We start from the raw sequence: 24,019 nt of genomic DNA on the forward strand, positions 1-24,019 counted from the left end.
GAATTTTACTGCACAATTTAGAAGTATGAGATAGCCACTTCCCCAATCTTACTATGCACATGAATGAAATTAATCAGTATTTAGAAGAAAAAAATGTTTGAAACAGATTCTCTATCCCTCTCTGGTTTTAGAAGATATTCTAAAAGACAATGCTAAGAATGGATAAAACAAACAGCAATAGCCACATATACCGAGTAGACATACAGTAGTCATGGATGTGTATAAGTTAAGAAGACCTAGTGCCTAGATCCTGGCCTTATTACTGTTCAAAACATGGCTATTCAGGAAGCTTGTTTGGGCATGGACTCAAGAGACTTCTTCATTAGCAAAGATAAATAGTCCTTAGTATCGTTCCAGAGTTCCTGCCACTAGTGCGACAAGACAAATGTCATATGCTTCGGTTATTAACTTATTTGCCCATTTATTTCTGTGGTGTTGAGAATATAACTTGGGACCTACACTTGCAAACTAAGAGCTCTATCAGTACCCTGCTCCCCCAAACTACTCTGTGATAATGTGTGTGCACGTGCACATGTCTGCATCCGTGTGTGTGAGTGTGTGTGTGTGTGTGTGTGTTTGCGCACGCACATGTATGTGTGTTTTAATTTTACTAAATCTACAAATACAACCACTCTACAATGAACTGCAAGATGGCCCAACACATTCTCTTGTCTTTGAACACCTGAAGCTGTGAGAATGTCTATCTTGTCTTTGCTTTTCTGTTACACAGCCCTTTCAAAGACATTTGAGTACCAATGGTGCCCAGGTTCATGACCCAGTTTGTGGCTGTCTGCCAGAACGAGCCTGTGCACGAACGTGGGACACTGCTCCTTCCCTTTGGCAGCTTTCTGAAACAGACTAGGACTCGTCCCTCATGATGCAGAACCCACCGGAAGAGTCCTCCTTACCACATAATTTCTTTTCACCTTGTGTGTATGTGTGTGGTGAATGCATGTGTGTTTGTGTGTGGGTGTATGTACCTATGTATGCACATGTGGAAGCCAAATGATGTCAGTGTCTTCCTCTCTGGATCTCTTGAAACAGGGTCTCTTGCTACACCTGGATCTCACCAAATGGACAGATTGGCCCCCTAGATATACCTGTTTCTGCTTCCCAGCACCAGGATTACACACGCACACACACACACACACACACACACACACACACACACACACTTGCACAGAATGGGCGAGGGGTGAAGGGCAGAGGTAGAACTCATAGCTCGCAAGGGCAAGGCCTCGAGGTGTATTCTGAACACTACAGAAATAAGTTGCACACCTGTTTATATGTAGGTGTTTGGGGATCTAGGGTCAGGTCCTTGTGTTTACGCATCCAGTACTTTATCCGCTGAGCCATCCCGCAGCCCTCAAGCTTAAACGTTCTTTAGAATCCTTGTATTTACTGCGCTGTCACTGTACAGTATGAAACTGGCCTGTACAGACGCACAAGTCTAACATCTCTTTTCAGTGCTGCACACTTCTTAGACAGAATACGGTTTCCTTAAATTATATAATTTTTGCCTCCTAAGAAGTCTTCCATTGCCGAGTACAGCCAGTTATTAGGCCCATGTGGTAAAAGCCTCTTCAACTTCCCAGCTACAGACATCTTTTCTGTATCTGTTGTTGGGGGGCAGCAGTGACTGCAAGTGACTAGAGGACATTTCCAACGCTTGCAGAGCACCCCAAAGTGGTGCCGTGTACCTCCTGTCAAAGTGCAAAAGCAGGAAGGAAAATACATTATCCACCCATGAGTGACTCGGTTACAAGACGGCCAGTGATTAGCACAGAAGAAGATGCAATTATGTTTGCCTGTAAGCCAAGGTGGGCAAACCACAAGACGTTTTCTCAGAAATCTTCATTTCCTTACAAATAAATAGTGATCAATGGCACTACAGTCGATCCCCAGCAATCCTGTACTACAAGGCACAGACACGTTTACAACTAGCTAGAGGGGCTGGGTTTGAACTGCCTTCCCTCTATCTTCTTTTCCTGCTCCACACTGGATGCTAACAAGGGGGTGGGGGTTGAGCGGGGGTTGAGCGGGGAAGTGCGGCTCAGTCAGTGGTATTTTGGCCCCACCGGGAAACTGAAGTTCATCTGAACTTTGCATGTCAACCAGTTTCAGGCTAGAAAGTGTCTATCTTGTCGATCAGCCTACCCATGTCTGTGTCTAGCTATGACTTGACTGTGCTTGTTACCCGCTGGACTGTTTCCTCCACTTACAATTCAATACACTTGACAAACTAACAAGGCTGGCCTTGCGTGGCTTTCCCTGGTCATACGCAAGGACCATGCTTTGTGGGATGCTCCGTGGGGCGGGGTAGTGCTTGCTTCCTCCAGCACTCATGGAGGACGCTCACGGCAGTTGGAGTAAACTTGAGTCACCCTGTCCTTATCCATGTGAGCAATCTTCCAACACGTGAAGGACCAGAGAGGCGGATGGAAATGCATGCAGAGAAAACAGACCTCAAAGACTGCCAGCTTCATGCTATTCTATCACTGCTGTCACCACCGCTAGCAGCTTGGTTAGTATGCCGCCCTGCTTAGTTACTGAGTTACCCGTTAGTTTTCCTTAGAAAAACAACGAAATTGCAAACATTTGAACCAGAAAGACAGTCCTATTCCTGCAACCCAAATACAATAATCTCCAGCATGAACATACCTGCACACAGAGGCCCTTGGGCTGCATTTGCGTTCATGGTTTTTTTTTTAACTTATTATTCTGCAAGCAATTATTTATTTCCATGTGTTGAGACGGCTCATTTTTACCAGTCACACATTGTCTCAGAGTTGGAATGACGTCATGCCTTTCATTATCCCTGTTTGTGAGAATTCCTCAAGTGCTTTTTTTATCGGTGTCACGAGAAATAAAATGTTATTCTGCTTCCAATGGTATCAGAAACAATATTATTAAAATGAAAGGTCGGACTATTTTATGAACTTCTATTTGATGCATATCAAATTATTTAAAGTGCTTATAAAGCGACCAACAATAAACAACTATTCTGATTCAGCAAATTTCCTGACTTTTTACCTCATGCTTTTAAAGAAACCACTTTACTCAATGTCAGATGCACCTCAGATTTCTTTATTATTTTACTTTCTCATTTAAAAGAATCCTATTGTCTTTATTGTTAATAAAAATTTTAGCCAATTATGTAATTTGACCGTGTTTAGGTCCTGGTTATAGTTATATGGCTTTTTTATATGACGTGTGTGTGTGTGTGTATGTGTGTGTGTGTGTGTATGTGTGTGTGTGTGTGTGTTGTGTGTATGTGTGTTGGTGGTGTGGGTGTGTGTGTGTGTGTGTCTGTGTATTCTAGTGCATGTGTGGTATGTATGTGTGGTGGTGTTATGTGTGTATATGTGTGTTGTGTGTATGCATGTGTGTGTATGTGTGTGTTGTATGTGTGTTATGTGTGTGTATGTGTGTGTGCGAGTGTATGTGGTATGTGTGAGTATGCGTGTGTGTGTGGTGTGTGTGTGTGGTGTGTGTGTATGTGTGGTATGTGTGGTGTGTGTATGTATGTGTGTGTATGTGTGTGTTGTATTGTGTTATGTGTATGTGTGATGTGTGTGTGTGTTTACGTGCATGTGTAAATATGTACATATGTGTGCCGATATCAGTGGAGGTCAGAAGAGCCCATCAGATCTCCTGGAAGAGCTGCAGTTATGAGGCAGTTGCCAGCCAACTGCTGTAGGTGCTGGAAACCAAACTCCGGCCTCTGTAACAGCCGCTGTGAGATCTTCTCGGCCCTGGCTGCTGGATTATTTTGCATGTGTCTGTTGCCGGCTGCTGGATTATTTTGCACGTGTCTGTTGAAGCCTGAGGAGTTTCCTTACTTTTTACTTTTCTTCTCTTTTCATCATCTCAAGCCAAACACTGAAGACGGAACTTGGATTCAAACCGTGTAATGCTATGTGGCTGGCACTGAACTGCACAATTCCATGCTGCTACATGGAAACATGCATGTGTTATGCCGCACAGTCACCACTGTGTGCGGTGTGTCTGAGTGTGAGGTGTGAATGAGTGTGCGGTGTGTCTGAGTGTGAGGTGTGTCTGAGTGTGCGGTGTGAATGAGTCTGCAGTGGGACAACCTTCCGCTCCTGTGATTCTTCTTCCTAACATTCCTTGATACACACGTGTGCTTGCAAAGCTCCGATCTGCTTTATTCAGGTTACAGAGCCTTCAGTCCCTGGGTTATATGCCGTTCATTTCAATGATATTCAAAAACTTCAATTTAGGGTATGGTTAAAATCGCACTGTGTAATAATAATATGAAAGTTATAATGAATAAAAACGTCTCTTCTGGATTTTAGTTGTCCATGTAAACCAGGCACACTGGATCATCAACTATCTCTATGTGTACAACATGTGACTTCACATTTAATATACACTCATCCTCTGTCATTCTCCTTGCCTCTTTTCCTGCTCCCATTTCTCTTGCTAAAAATACAGCATTCCTATCCAGCCACTAATTGTGCTAATTCCCTTTAAGCCCCCCAGAATAATATTCTCTAAAGGTGGCGAAATGGTGATTAAAAGAAGGTAAGTATTTTTTATGTCCTATCTTAAATAAAACAGCTTAATTTTCATGACAAAATGGAAACCAAACTCTACATAATAAACACTACAAGTTCCACAAAAGGTTCCCTGTCAGCCACTTTGTTTCCCTGTCTAAAGAACCCTGTAGCTCGTTTCAAACAAGAATGGACAACTTAGACAGCCTAGTACAAAGCACGTTCCTCTCTCTTCCTTCTCCAGTGTCTCCTGTTTCTTCTGTTATTTAGGTATGGACTCAAAGACGGGGAAAACAGAGTGCAAACGACCTGGTGTAATAATAAAACAATCAGGCCTGGGGACCCAGGCCTATATTCTCAGCACCCAAGAGCAGGACATTGAGGTCAGCCTCAGCTACATTGCGAGTTTAAGTCCAACCTGATGTACATGAGATCCTGGTACAATAAAAATATTTTAAACTTACTTTTTCGTGCTGAAAACAGTCTGAATTTCGTTTTGTTAATTATAGCCATATGTCATTCTCCTTGACTTAGGAGCTACTCTACAGGTACTTAAAATAATCTTACATTTCAGATAGCTTAGGAGATCCATACATCCAGGCTCTACTGGCAGGCAAGAGGTCAACACACAAAAAGGAAAGAAAGCAAGTCGAGCGCCTCCCTGAGCGTGGGCACCTAAGAACCGAGGCTGGTCTTGCGCTGACTTGAAAAGCCACCGTATGTGCTGAGCTGCGTGAAAGTACGAAATGCAAGTGGCCATGTTTCTCTCTGCTTTACCCGGAGAAACACGCAGAGGCAGACACTTCATCTGAACCATGGTTTCTGAAAGACTGCAAGATGTCTACAAATTTTCTTCCCTGGAGTTCAAAATAGCAAGCTGAGTGGGAGTGAGCACTTTGAGACAGAAATTAAAAAAAAGGGAGAGAAAGGAAGAAGAAGGGAGAGGGAGGGAGAAGGGACGGAGGGAAGGGGGGAGTAGCAGGAGGAGCTAAGGAGAGCAAACCATACTGTTTGGTCCTTGGTGTGAGCTGTCTGCAAGGGGCCATTTGAAAGATGTGCACGATGTGTGTGAAGTAACAGTTTGAAGCAGAATGCAAATGCGGTTCATATGACTTCACACAGAATCTCCTGGTCACATCTAATGTGCATGAGTGTGTGTGTTTGTGTGTGTGTGTGTGTGTGTGTATGTGTGTGTGTAAAGGTAGACCCTGGGTGTCTTCCTCTCTTCTAGCTGAGACAACAAATCTCTGAACTTGGAGTTCATTAGACCGGCTGGCCACTTAGACCCAGAGACCCTCCTGTGTCTTCCTTACCTCTTTTGTTTTTTTTTAAGTGAATGCTAGGGACTAGAACTCGGGCCTCGTTGCACGGCAAGTGCTTGCTGATGGAGCCTCAGTGGGACCGGTTATGCTTAACGAAAGGCTAAACTAAGGGCATCCTAGGGACAGCAGAGGCAAGCGGCGCTCTGTGGTGGCCAGAGACCTTTCTAATAGAACTTCTGCTGGAGATGGCCGTGGTCTTGGCAGTGCTTTCTGAAACCTCAAGAGACCCGTAGTCAGCACGGGAGTTTGCTAAATTGAAATGCTGCTTCTGGATCCTGGAGCTCTGAGATGAGGCCCCAAAACGGATCGTGGGCTGGCATGAGAGCCAAAGTTTGAAAAGCAAGATGCTAGTTCATGGCCAGCCAATGGCAAATGCTTGCTAAGTACCAAATTTTTCCATTAGTCACTGAAAGAAGTAATGAAGTCTATGGTATGAACGCCGAACAGCACAGACAGACAGACAGACAGACAGACTATGTTTTTAAAAGTGGGTGCTCAATGCTAAAATGTGTGGTGAAGATCCTAAGAATAATAATTACTGAGACTAGGGAGCGTTCGGTCCAGGAAGCAGCAGCTGCCATCGGCTTCAGAGGGGCTGAGGGTACAGGCCCTAGGGTGGAATGGGACGTGGACAGGAATGAAGAAGAAGGGCTCCCAGGGCAAACAAGAAAAGGTAAAGTTTAAACAGCTACAGCTCACCTGCTTTGAGTCATAGATCCCGTCACTGGAGACTTGCAGCCAGAATTCACTTTTAACCAGGGGAGGGAAACCTCAGCTCTGTCCAATGGTTTCAGGTCTGAGACTTACAGTCCTATGCTGAGGACTGGTTAGCTTGCCCTAGGCCTGTGCAAGTAACCTCTACTGGCAACAGTAACAGTGTTAGGAATATAGATGTAACCCTAGGAGCAAAAATTACCCTTTCATTTTTGTATACATACATATGCATGTATACATAATGGCGCTGGTTAACATCCGTTTTAATGGCAACAACTTTAACAGCATTAGGCAACAACTTTTTACTGTGGCATGATAATTTTCAGCTAGTATCTGAATATTACTTTGATGGCAAAAATAAATATCTCTTCTTCTATGAAGTACTTTGGGATGGCAGTACCCACACAACACCCTCAACGACAGCACCCTTCTTCCTTTGCCTCCCACACTGGCTGACAATAGGAAGAAACATACCCAGATACAGAATGAAATCATTAAAGAATTACACCTTGGGTTTTTTTTTTTTTTTTTTTTGAACCGCCTCTGAGACATTTTCCCGCTAGCCCACATTACAGTGCATACATTGCACAACGGTTTCAGTGGAGGAGCAAGAGGGAGCCGAAAAGATCTATCAAAGTCAAAGTTCTCCCATGAGACGACTCTGAAGAAGATGGTATGGAGCTGCTGGTGCCTAACTGCCACCAGCAAGTGCAAGAGAAGCATTTGGAAAAGGATTAGGACACATCAGCTCCCCTAGGTCAGGCTAGCCACCTTACCACCACGTTACTTCCATTCGCCATGGAACAAACAGGGGCCATCACCTTAATAAAACGCTGAGAAACGGGCTGGGAATACCACCGTGCACCATGCTTCATACTAACGGTAACTGGCTCGCTGTGTTAACTGTCCCAGAGACATGTCTGACCTAGCAAACTCCCCTGTGCTATCCGTCCCCACAAGAGAAATTAGGGTAAGGGTTCTAAATGAAGTCTAACTTACAAATACTTGTAGAACGTAAAATACAGTACGAACAGGCAATCCCTGGTAAGACCACTGAGCCTACCTTCCGCAAACCTGTTTACTCTTCCTTCTCCTCAGAACCCTCAGAGCCCATCCTGGCACCCCCCCTTGAGTAAGTCATTCGAGCAAGTCAACTTCGACTACCTCATCTTGCTAAACCCACAACGGCAAAAGAGATCCAAAGTTTTACTGGAGGGGACTGAACTTAAACAAACAAACCAAACAAAACCAAAAATCAAACTACACGGTGAGTTTATGTGAGAAGAATTTAAGAGGAAAAACCAAACCAAACATGAAATCTTGGGGCCGTATAAACTTAAAGAAGGAAATCGCTGTGTGAAGAAGTGTCCTCGGACGAAGGGCTTCGCTAGAACAAGGATGCATGATCTTCCCTCTGTGGGGAATACCATCATCAAATCTAGCAAGATACAGAGTAAGTAAGTGACGCTCGCCATATAAATCAGGACAGGACAGGTTTCTGAGGCAGCTGGTTTTCTGAGGCCGTTTCTGCTTAAGTTGAACTGGCACTACTGAATCCAGATCATTGGTAGCAACTCTCCCTCAATGAGCACCCAGGCTCATAATGGGATGTACAGAGCCATTTCCGACGCATCGGTAGCTAGTTATTATCATTGTAGTCCCTTGTGTTCAGGGATCCACCTGCATCTAGAACGACCAAGGGGGACCACCAGAAGTCAAGAGGTTCTATTTGAAACAGAGGGGGCTCTTAACAAGCTTGGAGCTGTGGTTCAGCTGAGAAAGACTTCCCCTGCCTGAACTGATGTCTTTGGGAATCCAGCTGCCAGGCCTAGGCTAAAACAAGGTCAATGCATCCCCCAGAGGAAGCAGTTCAACTAGCTAGGTTGGTTTCCCAGAACCGGGCCTAGAAAACCCTTCGGACTAACAATAGACCTGGCAAAGAGCTGAATGCCGTCTTCCTCCACACAGAGGGGAGGATCCTCCTCCCAAGTGACAGGCAGGGTGCAAACCTGTCTCCAGCAGACACCAGAAGAAAGCATAGCTAAGCAGAGCAGTCAAGGACAGCCACTTGTGGATCGTACAAAGGCATACTCTCCCCGCCCCAGGACTAGGGCTGTGAAAATGTATATTGCAGACAGGACATCCCTCCTGGCACTCACTGTGAGTGAAGCCCAGGTCACAGCAACAACAACCTGGCCAGAGGACAGCCTGCACTGCACATCAAAGCCAGAGGCCCTAGGAGGCTGGCCCGCAGCCAAAGACGCGGGGAGCTGCTGGAGAGAGCGCTGCCTGGGACAATAGGGAAAGGACCTGGTAGAATCTATGAATTCCAAGCACTCGGGAGGTCTTCTCAGAGATCCTGCCCTCTCCTGTCAGAGCTGTGATTTAATCTCTTTGAAGAAATAAAAAAGGAAAAGAATACACATTCTCCAACTTCTCTGTCTGAAAGACAGACACCACAATGCAGGCTGAAAGCACTAGGGTCCCTATAGCCTGCAGCCAACATCCAAAACAATAGAGCTAAGTGAGATGTGGGCACCCCCCATGGTCCCCACCCTTCATCTGAACGTGGGCTTTAAGTGAAGGGAATAATCTCAAACATTTAAATGCAAACATCACGGCAGCATTGCTACAACCTCCCAGATATTTCCCACCAATTCTGTCTAATTAGAGTCACATCGAATGTTAATTATAACCTGACAGCTCTATGATCTAGCAGGGCACAGCTAGCAGTCCCCTCTTAGGTAACAAGGATTTAAGGTGAGGCTACAAACTCTGGCTCGGAAGCATGACACAGCTCCTGCTAGAGAAGGCCCTCCTGGAGAGGTTCAGCCACTCACTAGACAGAAACAGAATTAGCTGGGAATTCCACTTAGGCTCACCATTTTAAAGATAAGCAAGCAGGTGACAGAAACAGACTCCTACCCTGTACAAGGGTTCTGGGAACAGTCTGTGCTGGAAAAGGGCTTGCAGTAAAAGCTAAAGGATCTGAATTCTCATCCAAGGCTCTCCACACATACAACAGCAGACATCCAGTGCTGGGTGGCCTTTTGTCGTCTGGCTAGCAGGTTTTGTTTCATTTACCCCTGGGTTCAGGGTGAGACCCTGACTCAAAAAGTAAGGTGGAGAGTGACCGAGAAAACCACTTGATACTAACTTTTAACTTACACACACACACACACACACTCACACGCATACGCGCACAACGAACCTATAAAAGATAGGGGGAAAAAAGTCTTTCTATCCATGGACTTGATATGTGACCGCTGAAGGCTGCAGTCATCCTTCAAGATCCTTTAAGGTAGATCAGACAGCAGGACATGGGACTCTTGCAACCTTAAATCGAGTGTGGTTCCCTGTGAGAAGCCACTCACGCAAACGCTCATTAGAACAGAGAGTGCCTGTCAGGTCTCTTTGGAGAGGAAATGTATGTGAGTTGAGGTCACTCAGCGCTAATCAGGCCTGTACATCATGGCTGTAAGGCCGGCAGCACAAGCCCCATTAAACAAGCAGTTTATCATAGCTCCTCCTGTCACCCCTAATGGCATGCTGGGGGAGGAATAACTTCCAACTCCCGGCTAATCCGGTGTGGCGATGCCAAGGTACAGTGTTTTACTTGATTGCATAAAATGAAGACCTATTTTCAGCTTCTGAATTACCGTCCTGGCTCCTTCACCAATCCCGGAGCCGTGTTACCATCCTTTCAGAGTATCTTTTCGACTTTCATTTATTTTGGTACTGAAAGGAGTCGTCGTGGTACTTCGACAAAGCCTGAGACCGACTTAGGGAAGAGGTGAGAAAACAAAGAGTTTAAGAGTATTTACCATTTACAGGGGTCACTGTTACAGTGGGTAACCAGCACTTAGCAGGACTCCAGCTCCCCGAGGTCACGAACGACTTTGTTTTAGTCACTTCGGAAGAGGACTTAGAAGGGAGGAATACCAGTAATGGAAATTTCAAAGCTTCTAACTGATATAGGAAGGACCTTTGCTATTTCTGTAATTATTCCCCTGGGACTTGTACTGACTGTTCACAAAACAGGATGTTTTGATTGTTGTTCCTCATAAAAGACAACCAAGCCAGTATCAGGACTCAAAACCATCCAGGCTACAGATCCATGTGAAGTCTGGCAGTATTCAAGAAGCCAAATGGAACTTTTACTCGTATATTTAATTTTTTTTCCTTAACATGAGATGACCTTGGGAAGCAAGTTTCTTGTTGTTATGAATGCCGAAAGGGAAAGACAGTTACGTAAGCCCGCTCGGTACCCGCTCTGCATCCGAGCTCCCAGAATTCCACCCTAACGGCAACTGAGTCTTCACAACTAAGGCTTCATATTTTAAAATTAGCTCCGATTAATGTGGAATAATAACTAGATACTTGTTCCACAGAGTCAGAGCACGCTGTTTCCAACCAATGAGGACTGGTGGTTTTTACTTTTTATCAAAGCAGAGAAGACATCATTTTAATATCTGACTGCTTAGCAAACGCTACTGCCTGATAAAACACAATTTGCTTCCTGTTTCAATCTCTGTACCATTTTTAGGGCCCCGGATAGCAATGCTCTCCTGGATTTGCTTCGATGCGCAGTGCTATGATAAAAACCACAAAAAGATGAATTCAACAGCACTGGATTTCAAGATGACCTAACAGGAGTACAAGCCGCACGCACTGAGCACCATCTATGTCCAGACCTGGAATGGCCTCTCTCTATGAAACTTCAGTTTTCCTCCAAATACTTTCATCTATGTAAATGGAAGGATGGATGCCCCCTCCCTGATCCTAATCCACAGGAGAATGTAGGACATAAGAGAGGAAGTGTGTAGAACATGGCTGGGCAGTCTGAAGCCATGGCTAGCTTCTACTCTCTCCAGACACTGCTTTTACAAAGGGCCTGGAATAATCAAACTGAGAGTTTCCTACCTTTATCCCATCACGGCCTCCACTCAAGCCCTCCAAAGCGAGGAAACCCTCTTCCAAAGTTCTACAGGCTACATTCAACTAACAAGGCTTAACGATGATGGTATGTTTGTATGCGTGGCTTATATATGTGTGGTGTATATGTGAGATTATATCTATAATATATGTGTGTATATATATGCATATATATATACATATATATATATATATATATATATATATATCATGTACCATTTTATGTAACCTAGAATATAGAATATAAAATTTAGGGTATAAAATAAGTATGGAATATATAATGTATAATGTAATGTATAACATATAATGTGTAACATGATATATGCCATGACATATTATACGATATGTGATATGTGATATATAATATATATGATGTTTAATGTAAGATGTATCATTTAATGTATAATTTAGAATACGGAATACAGAATACATATAGAATATAGAATGTATAGCATAATATATAAATAAATATTATGGTGCACAACATATAATATAATATATAATATGTAATGTATATTATATATAATGCACAACTTTTATATCTGATTATTTGTCTCTGTAACTGGCAATTTCTATCATCTGTCCGTCTTTTACTCTTTGTGTTATGACATTGAAAGGTTATAAGAATTATCTTTGACCTCAAAAATCACAAAATCAGTGGAAGTATGAGAAGTACAGGCCTTCAGGTTACTGTAGGGCCCAAGGAGGGGCTTGTGTCATGGGAGGTCTGAGAGAGGAGACTCTTAACAGCCACCAGTCCACAGCTGTCAGGGAGACAGGGAGAAACCCCAACGTGAGAGGAGGTATGTTCAGTTGGGAAACAAACTCACACTGAAGTGCTCTCGAGCACATCTGAGGAAGAAAGGTTCAAGAGGGAGCAGTTGCATTGCCAGGTATGGAACCCAGTGGGTGTGTGTACATATACGATGTGGAAAAACAGCTGTGTCCAAGAGTGAGGCTCTGAACAATGGGCCCTGTAAGAACACTTCAGAAACTTCAGGCTGTAAGAGCCACCCACCTTCTGGTGGCTGAACCGGGGGGGGGGGGCGGGGGCGGGGCAGGGGGGGGGTAAGAGGCCAGGAAAGCAGTTTGATGGGGCCCCCGTGCACAGAGCCCCTGAAACAAAGGAGGGAGAGTCAGTGACAGTGACTACAAATCCGAATCTGCTGGCGCCAATCACCGGCTGACACGTCACTGAGTTTCAAAACTAGGAAGCTATTGCAATATCGACTTAGGTGGTCAAGAGGATGGCGGGTTGCGAGCAAATGCAGTAGCTGGGAAAGCCCTGGGGCGTGTTGTTTTTATCGCTTTCTTTCTTTTCTTTTTCAAGATGGAAGCCATTTCAACATTTTTTTTTTTTCAGTTTCCCATGTTGAGAAGTCTTTAGTGGAAAGACTGAGGGAGGAAAATAACAAAGTCCTAACAAGATTTTACAAGATTACATTTTGGCCACAGTGAAGGAATAATTATGACTTGATTGTGTTAAAGTAAAACTTCAAATTCTCAACAATTAGCTAACCACTAATATTGATTTATGAGCCCCGGCGAGCCTTTAATCAAAGGAATATGCTGTTCAGCCCTAAAAGGAATCGGTAAGAAATCACACAGAACTGTGGAAACCGTACTTAGAAAAATCCAAGCAGTGGTGACTTTTCTGCCAGAGATTTCCAAGCTGAGAAGATCATCCACATAAGCCCCCGCTCTAAGGCGGTATTTTAAATAAACGCAGTAACAACCACTTCCATTGGAAAATTTAACCAGCGTTATTAATGTTTAAGATAATATGTGAGACAAGGGGTGGGGGGGGTGGACAAAACCACCAGGCTAAAGGAACTTTTCAAAATGTTTTCTAGAGGAGGTCAGTCCTAAGCATAGTTAAGGGCAGCAGTGAAATACCAAGATCTGAACGACCCTGAGAGAAAGCTCTCACGCTCATCACCAACACAGACCAATGCACCCGGCCCTACCATGTTCTTCGTCTGGAAAGTCATTTCATAACAAAGAAACTGTCACATCGAAAAAAGAGAAAAAAAAAAAACATTCAACAAGAAACTAGTCCAACTGAAAAATACTCACATTACCCTCTGAAGGTGTGTTCTAACCTGTGGTGCTAACTGAAAACCTTGTTATTATTCATGGGATTAAAACTTCAGGGGAAGGGTGTGTGCTCCTTTAAACCCTAGAGCATTACATATGAGCTTGATGTCTGAAGAATTTAAACAGAACAGAAGCACTTTCTTATTCCTTCTACAAGTCAGTATTCTTTCTAAGTACTTTGCTCTTAAGTCTTAAAGAAAATAAATACAAAACTAGACCAAGAGGAAGGAACAACTTCAGCGGGCCAGAAACACAGAAGACCGGAGGACAGATGCTGGCTCCCAGCCAAGAACAGGGTCCACTTGCTTCAGTCTGGGTCTCTGCATGCAGATTCGCTCGCATGCCTTTATAAGATACGACAGCTCACTTTGATAGCCCAGACTCTGTTTAGGACACCCTGGTTTCTATAAAGTAATGGCTTAAAGTTTGATCTTCCTACTGGAAATGTTAAGTAAATGAAACATGTAGAAATAGGAAAGAAATCTGAACCATCATCAGAGAACAATGAAAGCAACTGGCATTTACTGGCCCCGTGGGCTCCAGCACCATGTTAAGGGATTACTATGTGTTTCCCATTAATCTCTTACAAGACAGGGAAAATTATTTCATACCATCACCTCACTGTTGCCCACTCAAGGCCTTGGGAGTTTGATGAACTTGTCCATGGCTATAGAGAAAGTGCTGGAGATGTTGATTGATGATTGATTGATGATTGATTGGTGACTGATTGATGATTGATTGATTGATTAATACATTTGAGAGTTGCATACTTGGATAGTCAGTTCTCTCTTTGTACCATGTGGGTTTCTGGGATCGAACTCAGATTGCCAGGCTTGGCCACAAGCACCTTTACCTCTCCAGTCATCTCAAAGGCCCTAAAGATTAGTTCGTTTAATCCTCCGAGACAATCTTATGATCTGAAACAGACAGACACACAGCGTGGGAATTTAAGAAGCTTCTTGGGTTCAAGAAAGACAACACAACCTGGTCATGGTGTCTCATGCCTTTAATACCAGTTCTTGGGAGGCGACGGCAGGCAGATCTCTGTGAGTTCAAGGCCAGTCTGGAATACACAATGAGTTCCAGGGCAGTCAAGGCTATATAGAGAGACCCTGCCTCAAAAGATAGATAGATAGATAGATAGATAGATAGATAGATAGATAGATAGATAGATAGATAGATAGATAGAGATGGATGGATGGATGGATGGATGGATGGATGGATGGAGGGATGGATGGATGGATGGATGGACAGATGGATAGATAGATAGATAGATAGATAGATAGATGGATAGATAGATAGATAGATGGATAGATAGATAGATAGATAGATAGATAGATAGATGGATAGATAGATAGATAGATAGATAGAGAGATAGATAGATAGATAGATAGATAGATAGATAGATAGATAGATGGATAGATAGATAGATGGATAGATAGATGGATGGATAGATGGATGATAGATAGATGATATGGATGGAAGAAAGAAAGGAAGTCACTGCACCCCATTTACAAATTCAAGTCTTACTGATTCGTGTGGTGGTGGGACTGAACCACGAAGCAAGAGCTAGAGACATGGGTCCGCCATACCCATGGTGATACAGTGCTGTCAAACCCAGAGAAAAGCTCAATACTGCACAGCCAGCACCAAAATCAAAATCTTTCTTATGCGCTTAAACCACTGTTTTTCTTTGCTCGTTGTCTTAATTGATTTTGGCTCTCAGAAGTGCCTGTTACTCTCTGATGTCAACTAATTGGTATGCTTGAGAGACTGTCTGTAACCGTGTCCCTCTAGAGGACTTTGAGAGGGTGCCATGCTCTCCGTCTCTAGAAATGACCATCTATTCCTGCTGTCCTTGATTAATAGCAACAATTTAAAAAAAATTCGTTCACTACGTGCTGCTCTTTTAAATTTTGCAGTAACGTCATTATTGGAAAATGCCTGTGATTTTTTTTCCAGTGAAAAACCAGCATTTACTTTTCTTTTAAAAACGTTCCCTGGTAGGTAGCCCATGTTCCAGTGGATGGCCACGCACATACAAGCAACGGTAATTGGACTCAATGGGCTTAAAAAACAAAAGGACATGAAGCCGTGAGGAGAAGGTGGCATTAGAGACGTCCAGGAGGAGTTGGATGGGAGGACTGAGAGGGGACATGACCAAGCATGTTGTCTATTTGTATGAAACTCTCAAAGAATAAATTAAAAAAAAAACACCCTATACAAATCTTCATGATGAACTTTTTTTTTTTTTTTTTTTTCCGGAGCTGGGGACGAACCCAGGGCCTTGCGCTTCCTAAAAGCGCTCTACCACTGAGCTAAATCCCCAACCCCCCATGATGAACTGTTTTTTTTTTTTCCTTCCCATGTATTCGTTCATTCATTCAACAAACAAGCGTACGGTGACTGGCAACACGGTTCTGATCCCCATGGACCTCCGAACTAGTGAAAGCCAACTGTTACTGGTTGAATCCCACACCAAAGAACACACAGTGTCTGAATATTTAATAGCATGCTCCCTCAAATTCAAGACCCGAAGCCCCCAGCGTCGGAACAGTCCATCAGGCTTGTATTTCACTTCTACAACTGTCTGATGTCCTGGGGCAGCCTGAACCCAACTTCAAAGCCATCAGTAAGATGGTCTAGGAACTTCGCAAAGGAAGTAACCGGCTCAGCCCCCTCACGGTCTGGCTTTGATAAGTTTATCTCTCTACGGAGTCCGCCTTGACAACTTTAGAGGGGAAGAGAGAATGCCCACAGGATAAGGGGAATCCTCAGGCCTTCTCGGTCCAGTCTCCTGGCGTGAAATGCAAATGTCCCTACCCTGACAAACCAGACACAAGCATTTCCTCATTTGATATTTGACGTACAAACAAGGACTGGAGGTTTTGTGCTTCTCTTGTAACTGTTTTCAGTTCCAGCGAAAATTTGTACAGCACAGATCACCTGTTTTCTTTCTCTCTCTCTCTCTTTTTTTAAAAAGACTTATTTATTTCATGTATATGGATACACTGTAGCTGTCTTCAGACACACCAGAAGAGGGCATCGGATCCCATTACAGATGGTTGCAAGCCACCATGTGGTTGCTGGGAATTGAACTCGGGACCTCTGGAAGAGCAGTCAGTGCTCTCTTAACCGCTGAGCCATCTCTCCAGCCCTTCTTTCTCTTTAAAACTGAAGACATCCAGTTATTTCTTACAGCCTTCGGTGAGCTGGGATCTCAGTTCACAGTAACTGTTCTTTTCTTCCCTGGGCAGACTATGCACATTTGGTAAAGACTGTACACCATGGCATGTCCACACCATGGGATCCGAGGAAATATTTGCACGCTTCCTCTATTCCTTACGAGAGGAACAAGTTGCAGCTGTTTCAGCCTGTCAGCTCTCTAAGCCTGGGACTGAGAAGGAAGGTTCTGTCTCACAGGGGTAGGAACTCTGACCTTGCTAGCAAGAGCATCCCTGTGATGTTCTGGAAAGCCTCACTTGGAATGGGGACCAGCTGGACTATGCCTGTCTCTCATCTCCTCATCTTATTTGAAAAAAAAAAAAGTCGCGTTCCCCAAGTTCGCTTTTATACCTAGCACTGGAAATCTGGACTGTGTTTCCCCTCTAGACTAATGTCACAAATGGTAATTGGCACTCGAGGCTACCCCTTCCTAAAGCTTATACAACCAGATTTAGAATTAGCCTAAGGCAATGTAATAGGAGTACCACAGGACCTGCCAACCTCGGTGGCACAGTTCCTTGCCAGATCGCCAAACTGAGAGCTTGAGTTAACAGTATAGAAAATTGTCTTTCCCAACATAGGCCATGAACGACCAGGAAGAGCTCTACGGAATAAGCAAACAAGTTAAGAACAGCGGGACACATTGTCTGGAGGCGCACACAGTGACCTGGCACTGCACCGACAAGACACTCTCAATGGCTCCCGTCTTTGTCAGAGGCAGCAGGGTTAGTCCAGTTACTGGCAGCAACAGGGGACAGAAAATTGAAAGGAAGACAGAAGAATTAAGTGAGTCAGAAGTGAGAGCAGTCCTTGAGAGGGAGTCCCAGCCTTCGGGAGAGGGGGAGAGGGAATTCCTGACACAAGCCAGCAGGGAAAGTCCCCTGGTTGCGATTGCTACTCGCTCAATCATAAAGTAGGAATAGGAATACTCACTATTTAGAAACTTAACTCTCCCCTTCCTTACTTTCCTACTCTGGCACCTTAAGTTCAAGCTCCGTGCTGCTGATAAACGTCTGGTACAGGCTGGTAGATACATGGGCTTCAGACTTCTTGATGGCCTATGGAGGCTTACAAGCACAGACATTTTGCCTCCCAGGGCACACTGAGCAATGGCAGGGGCTACTGCTGACTGTTAAGATTGGCTGGGCTACTGTCATCCACTGGGTAGAGGACAGGGACGTTGGGAAATATTTCTCAATGCACAAGACAGTCTCCCTACCGCAAGGGGTATCAACTCCATCATAAAGGTCACACTTAGCCAAAAGAAGGCCAACCAATACCAACGTGCCATTTAAAATTATCAAAGTGTAATACCTGATCTTTAATTAAGAACATAAAATTAAGACAGCTCAGCTTCAGGAGGCTGGCAGATAGAGCATTCATCATTCTGGTGTCACCTGGACAGAACTGAAGTTTTTTTTCTGTCAGGAACATGGCACTCCTATGCACAGAGCCACCATGCCACAATGGCTTCTTAAGCCATAAACTGCAACTGTATTCCTCATCCAACTTCAAACGACAACCAGGAGGAGGGAGCACGCTCCCGGAGGGCTGGCTTCCAGCCAATCGGTATTAAAGCAATTAATTCTCCTAGCAAAGGTCTTCCGGGGCTGCAAGGGTGAGAGAGGGTGGAAGGGTGAAGTCTGCCAGGAGGGTACAGGCTCCAGGAACACTCTGCCACAAATGGCTGCCTGACCGAGGCAGGGAACGTCAACTCTCCCTCCCTCCCTCTTCGTCTGAGAGTAGGTTACCATCAACTTCCCTTACAAAGTCTCATCCACCTGGAGGAGGCCTGCTTCCTTCTCAGAGACAAGGAGGCAAGGATGCTGCTCCCGAGAAAGAAGATAAAAGTGATCTGGGGAATCTTCTTGGAACCAAGCTCCTACCATCTGCAGAGCAAGACTGGAGAGCCGCCCACCCCCTCGCCCCAGCCACAATGGATTATCCCACTCCCCTCCACCCGTGCCAGGCAGTGAGCTATCCCACTCACCCCCTCCAAAGCTCCACCCCTTTCAGGCAGTGAGCTACACCCACTCCCCCCACCCCTGCCAGAGAGTGAGCTATCCCATCCACTCCCCCCACCCCTGCCAGAGAGTGAGCTATCCCACCCACTCCCCCCACCCCTGCCGGAGAGTGGCTACCCCATCCTTCCAGAGAGTGAGCTATCCCACCCACTCCACCACCCCTGCCAGAGAGTGAGCTACCCCACCAACTCCCTCCACCTCTGCCAGAGAGTGAGCTACCCCACCCACTCCCTCTATCCCTCCACCCCGGCCAGGCAGTAAGCTATCTCACTCGCCCCACCACCTCCGATAGATAGACTGTGAGATATCCCTCGAAAGGAGGATTTTTTTTTTTTTTTTTTTTGAAAAAGCTAGATTGGCCAAATCTTCTGAGGGGTGTGAGAAATGATGACCATAGGAAATCAGAGAAAGGGGGGGGGCATGGAAAAAAAGAAATCAGAGAAATCTCTCTGCGCATGCAGAAGAGAAGACACACTCAATAAAGTCTCACACTTGAAAGGGCAAAAGCAAGAGGAATGTGTGGTCAAACGTACACAAAACTTTTGTGTTTCCTAATTCTTTGGTGGGGAGCCCAGTAATGGGATGACAGATGGGGACACTTTGCTCACACTATGCTAAGAGAAAAAAAAAATGCCATTTTTGTAAATACTCCTGAGTACTTTTTTTTCTTTAAAAGCTTTGACTTTTAATTATGCATGTGCATGAATGAGTGTGGAGATGACATTTGTGAGTGCAGTGCCCACTGACGCCAGAAGAGGGCGTCAGATCCCCTGGAACTGAGTAAGAGGTGGTTAGGAGCCTCTCTACATAGATTCTGGGACTGGAACTCCAGTCTTCTAGCGAAGTATCAAGGGCTCTTAGGTCCAGTCATCTCCCAGCACCACAGCCCAAGTTTTTTATTTATGCTGTATATCATTCACAGGCTTAAAGGTAGCTATCAAAAATGGTGTAGTGCCAAAGGTACACTCTTGGGAGCATGGACATAATTTCAAATTTTTAAATATGAAAACCTACAGAAAATATATACCACCGTGGAAGCATGCATAAAGTAAATGCAGTAATAATTCATTTTTTCCCTGCCATTTCAACATTATCATAATGTCCCGGGGCTTTGTTTTCCCGGCAGAAACACCAGATTTTAACATGCACTTGAAATCTGAGACTTGATCAAACAGGTTTGTTTGCTAGCTCTGTTGTTAGCTTTCTCCCCCCAGTAAGGGCTGGCACTTTTAGAAATATCTCCCGTCTGCATTTGAGTAGACTCAGCAACTATCATCTCATTACTACTTTACCACATCCTGGAAGACTTAAGTGGCAGACATCATCCATCCACTGTCCTCCTCCCTTTTCACAAAGAAGCAGCAAGGGGTTAAAAAACTGAGACCTTCATGCCCCCAGATTGCTTACTGCTCCCTTCCTCTGCAGGACTCTGGCCAAGCTGCCTCCAAGGAGAGAAAAAAAATATCTCCTTGGATCAGAATGGAGACAGAGTTGCTGTACAGTGCCCTTGTGCTAAACCTGAGAGACAGATGCGAGAAGCTCACTCCTTTCTCGTTGTAAATAACTCTAACATGACTGATGTGCCACAGAAATCAATAGCAGGGACGATTGCCTTTTTTGGAACTGCCCGGGCATCGCTAAGCCCAGGCACACTGCCTGGATCATGCACTGAAAACAAGCTTCACAGAAGAGAAGGGTGAGGAGCTTCCTTATTAAAGAGACAACTGTAAAACCTGATACAAGCAGACAAGCGTAAAAGCCTTCAGTACACAAACCCGATGCTTGGCTCAGCAACAAAAGAAACAACAACAAAAACAACAACAAAAAGACAAAAAACAACAAACAAAAAACAAAACAAAAAACAAAAAAAAAAAAAACAAAAAAAAAAAAAAAAAAAAAAAAAACAAAAAAAAAAAAAAAAAAAAAAAACAAACAAACAAAAAAAACAAGCAAACAACAATAAGCAGTTGAAATAGACTGCACTACTTCATTTCCTAAAGTCTAAACCCCCTTCATCCCTATGATGACACTGAGAGAGAAACAGTCTGCAGGGAGGGTGCTGCAGAGATGGGTGACCCAGAACCCACAGCAGGAAATGGAGGGGAAGTCTCCTCAGCCTGTCTAGCAAGACCCCAGTGGAAGGCTGCAGTGGAGACCATGGGGATTTCTCCTTTGGCTTCGGTTCTGAAGCAAATCTACACCTTCCTCAGGGCCGAAAAGTCTAGCTGACAGTTGCCCAAATCGTTTTCTCTGTGGTCATTCATTCCCACACTGTCCACAAGGGCAAGGGGACCTCTGTGACCTTGAGGAGAATGAAAGTGACCCCGACTTTAATTTTCAACTTACCTAACTGAAACCAGACACTGAGTGCCAGGAACTAGAAGTTTAAAACAATGGGATGTGAAGCTTCAGCTGATACGCCATGTCACGAAGTAATATATACTAATACCCAGAGCTGTCTGTCAACTTAAAAATAAAATAAAGATGACGAAGTTCTTTTACAACAAACAGGTCTGGTTCACTCACAACTCCTACAAACAACGACGTGTTGGTCAAACGTTCTTATTCCCCATGTTCTCGTGGGCTCTCAGGACTGGGGCAAATTGCTTTCCAAGCACCATCCGGCCATAATGACCGGTTACCACTGGTAATTCCGCTCGCCTGTCTATAGGTTTGTCAGCTCAAGGAATCCACAGACGCCTGTCATAATGAGCAGAATTCAACTTCTGCTGGGCACAGCTGGGCTGACCACATCACATTAGGAAAACAAGCTCTTTGCAATAACCAGTTCTGGGCATCACTGCTTAAAAAAGACTAGTTTCCTGTTTTTCTCAAAGACTTCAGAATGTGGGTATTGCTATTTTTTACCCCACCCACACTTCTCTTTAATTGCTAAAGATTAGATGCTGTAAACACCTAATCATGGGATGAGATATATATATATGTATACACACACACACACACACACACACACACACACACACACACTCTAGTTTAATTCCACGTGGGGTCTGTCCATGCCTCACCTTTGCTGAGACAGGATTTGGGGGTTAGGCATGAGCTTGCCCCAGTCTCAACTATTCTAGAAAGCTGCCCTCCTTAGGGCTGGGCCTGGGCTAGGGAGGTACAGCAGGCAAGCTTTGTGCTAGGTCCTTGTAGCTGACACCAGAAATGGCAGGTTGGAAGAGAAGTCTATTGTTCTTACAAATGGAATTGTGCCTCAGGTTTGCTAAGCAAATCCCACAGTTGAGAGTCTAGTTTTAAAAAAAAATAGTTACGAATCAGTTAGAAAAAGAAAAAAAGCAAATCCCAACCTAGCATCTACTTATAACCATGGAAGCAACCTTCTCCCTCACTGGGAAATGCTAGTTTCTTTTCTCAGGGACGTTTAAGGACATGTCCGCCGTGGACAAGACAGCATGGCTGTTCTGCTTGACCCCACCATTTTAGTCAAGACCCTGTTCTAAAGTCACTTCCTCCCAGACCCTCCGCAAACTTACCAGTGTATATACATGTAAGCTCTCTCTCTCTCTCTCTCTCTCTCTCTCTCTCTCTCTCTCTCTCTCTCTCTCACACACACACACACACACACACACACACACACACACACGGATGGGAAGGATGCTCTCTGTCTGCCTCCTGGGGGAGTGGGGGAGGGGTGCAACAGAATGTGTGCACCACTAAAGCCACCAGCACCTTAAGCTGAGCCTGGGCAACAGTGGGCAATGGATGAATGTGTCCTGAGCACTTGGCCTGGCCCCTGACCTCCCACACTTATTCACCTGTGTCTCCTCTCCTCTCTCTACATTCTGGTGCACCTCTATGGAAACCCTCATCCTACAGCTCGTTTGCATTTGCTTTTCTCATAGAACACAGGCTCCCTCCCAGAGGTTGCTTTCTGCAACAGCCACCCAGTAAACACCGGATGAACTGTGACAAGAAAGTCACTTCTGACTGACAACTTTGGAGTCGGGAACTATCCAATCTATTAAAAAACAAATCCAGAAGAGGAAGACACAATTAGGAACAGATTCCTGCCTACGATTCCTTTGACCCGATATTGTAACTTTGAAGACGTTTCACTTTAAAAAAAAATGGTAAAAAGCCACTGAAGATGGGGGGACGCTAGGGGAAATTAAAATCTTCATTTTGAAGGAGTGAGGAAGAGTGAGAGTCCCAGTTTGAATCTTCAGAACCTGCATCAGACATCACGCACAAGTTTGGTTACTCTAGACCCGGGATGCTGGTAGAAGCAAGCCCGTTTATTTTCTTAGTCTAGCCTACTCTACAAACACTGGGTTCAGTGAGAAACCCCCATCTCAAAATTTAAGGTAGAGAGTGTTAAAAAGTGTCAGCCTCTGGCCTACAAATGAGAGTGTACATGTACATATGAAGAGACATATACACAGAGACAGACAGACACACAGAGAAAGACAGACAGACAGACAGACACACACACACAGAGGCATGCACCCTTATTCTGGTTCAAGCACACATTAGAGAAACTGAAAAGTTTTCCCCTTATAAGTTATATTACAGAAGAAGACTTCTATTATTCCTTCAGATCTTCTGTGTTTCTTTAAAATGGGTAAGAAAATCTAAGTCTCAGTCACACTTAAACGCATACCAATCCTGAGTGACGCCTGCTCTTGTTAATCACCACCAAGGAGAGAAACACCGAAATAGGCCCTTGGTGTGGGTCAATACGTAGCACTTACTGCCCTCCTCAGGAATTTTATAACTGCTTGTATGTACACCCCTAGCATTCTATAACCTATCCAGCTTCTTAACTTCTACCACTGACAGTTAATAAGACCTGTCCTTGACAATTTCTGGGACTTTAAGAAGAAGAAGAACAGAAGTTGTTACCCGCCATTTCATAGAAGACTTGGCTGTATTTCTGAAGGAAAGTGAAACTCTGCTAAGACTCCATTTGCATACGTCTGCTCACTGGCAAAGGCCATCAAGGAACCACCTACCAATTAGGTACCGATGAGGCAACCAATCTCGAGCATGGGCAGGTCCTTCTGCATTTGTGAGGGGAGTGTGATCACTGTCTTACGTGCTACTGGGCAAGTCTTACCCACTCGCTGACATCAGTCAGAATGGCCCTCTGAAGATCACTCCCATGATTGATTGGTGGGATGCTAATTAGTCACATGGAACTGAAACTTGAGGAAAC

At 44.5% G+C, this 24,019-nt stretch overlaps 1 protein-coding gene across 1 annotated transcript in view; it reads right to left on the reverse strand.

Moving 5' to 3' along the window:
* Hivep2 (HIVEP zinc finger 2) overlaps nt 1–24,019 on the reverse strand; it is a 197,575-nt gene that overhangs the window by 87,140 nt on the left and 86,416 nt on the right. The window lies entirely within an intron of this gene.

The sequence above is a fragment of the Rattus rattus genome, chromosome 2, assembly GCF_011064425.1.
Source record: "Rattus rattus isolate New Zealand chromosome 2, Rrattus_CSIRO_v1, whole genome shotgun sequence".
Classification (NCBI taxonomy): domain Eukaryota; kingdom Metazoa; phylum Chordata; class Mammalia; order Rodentia; family Muridae; genus Rattus; species Rattus rattus.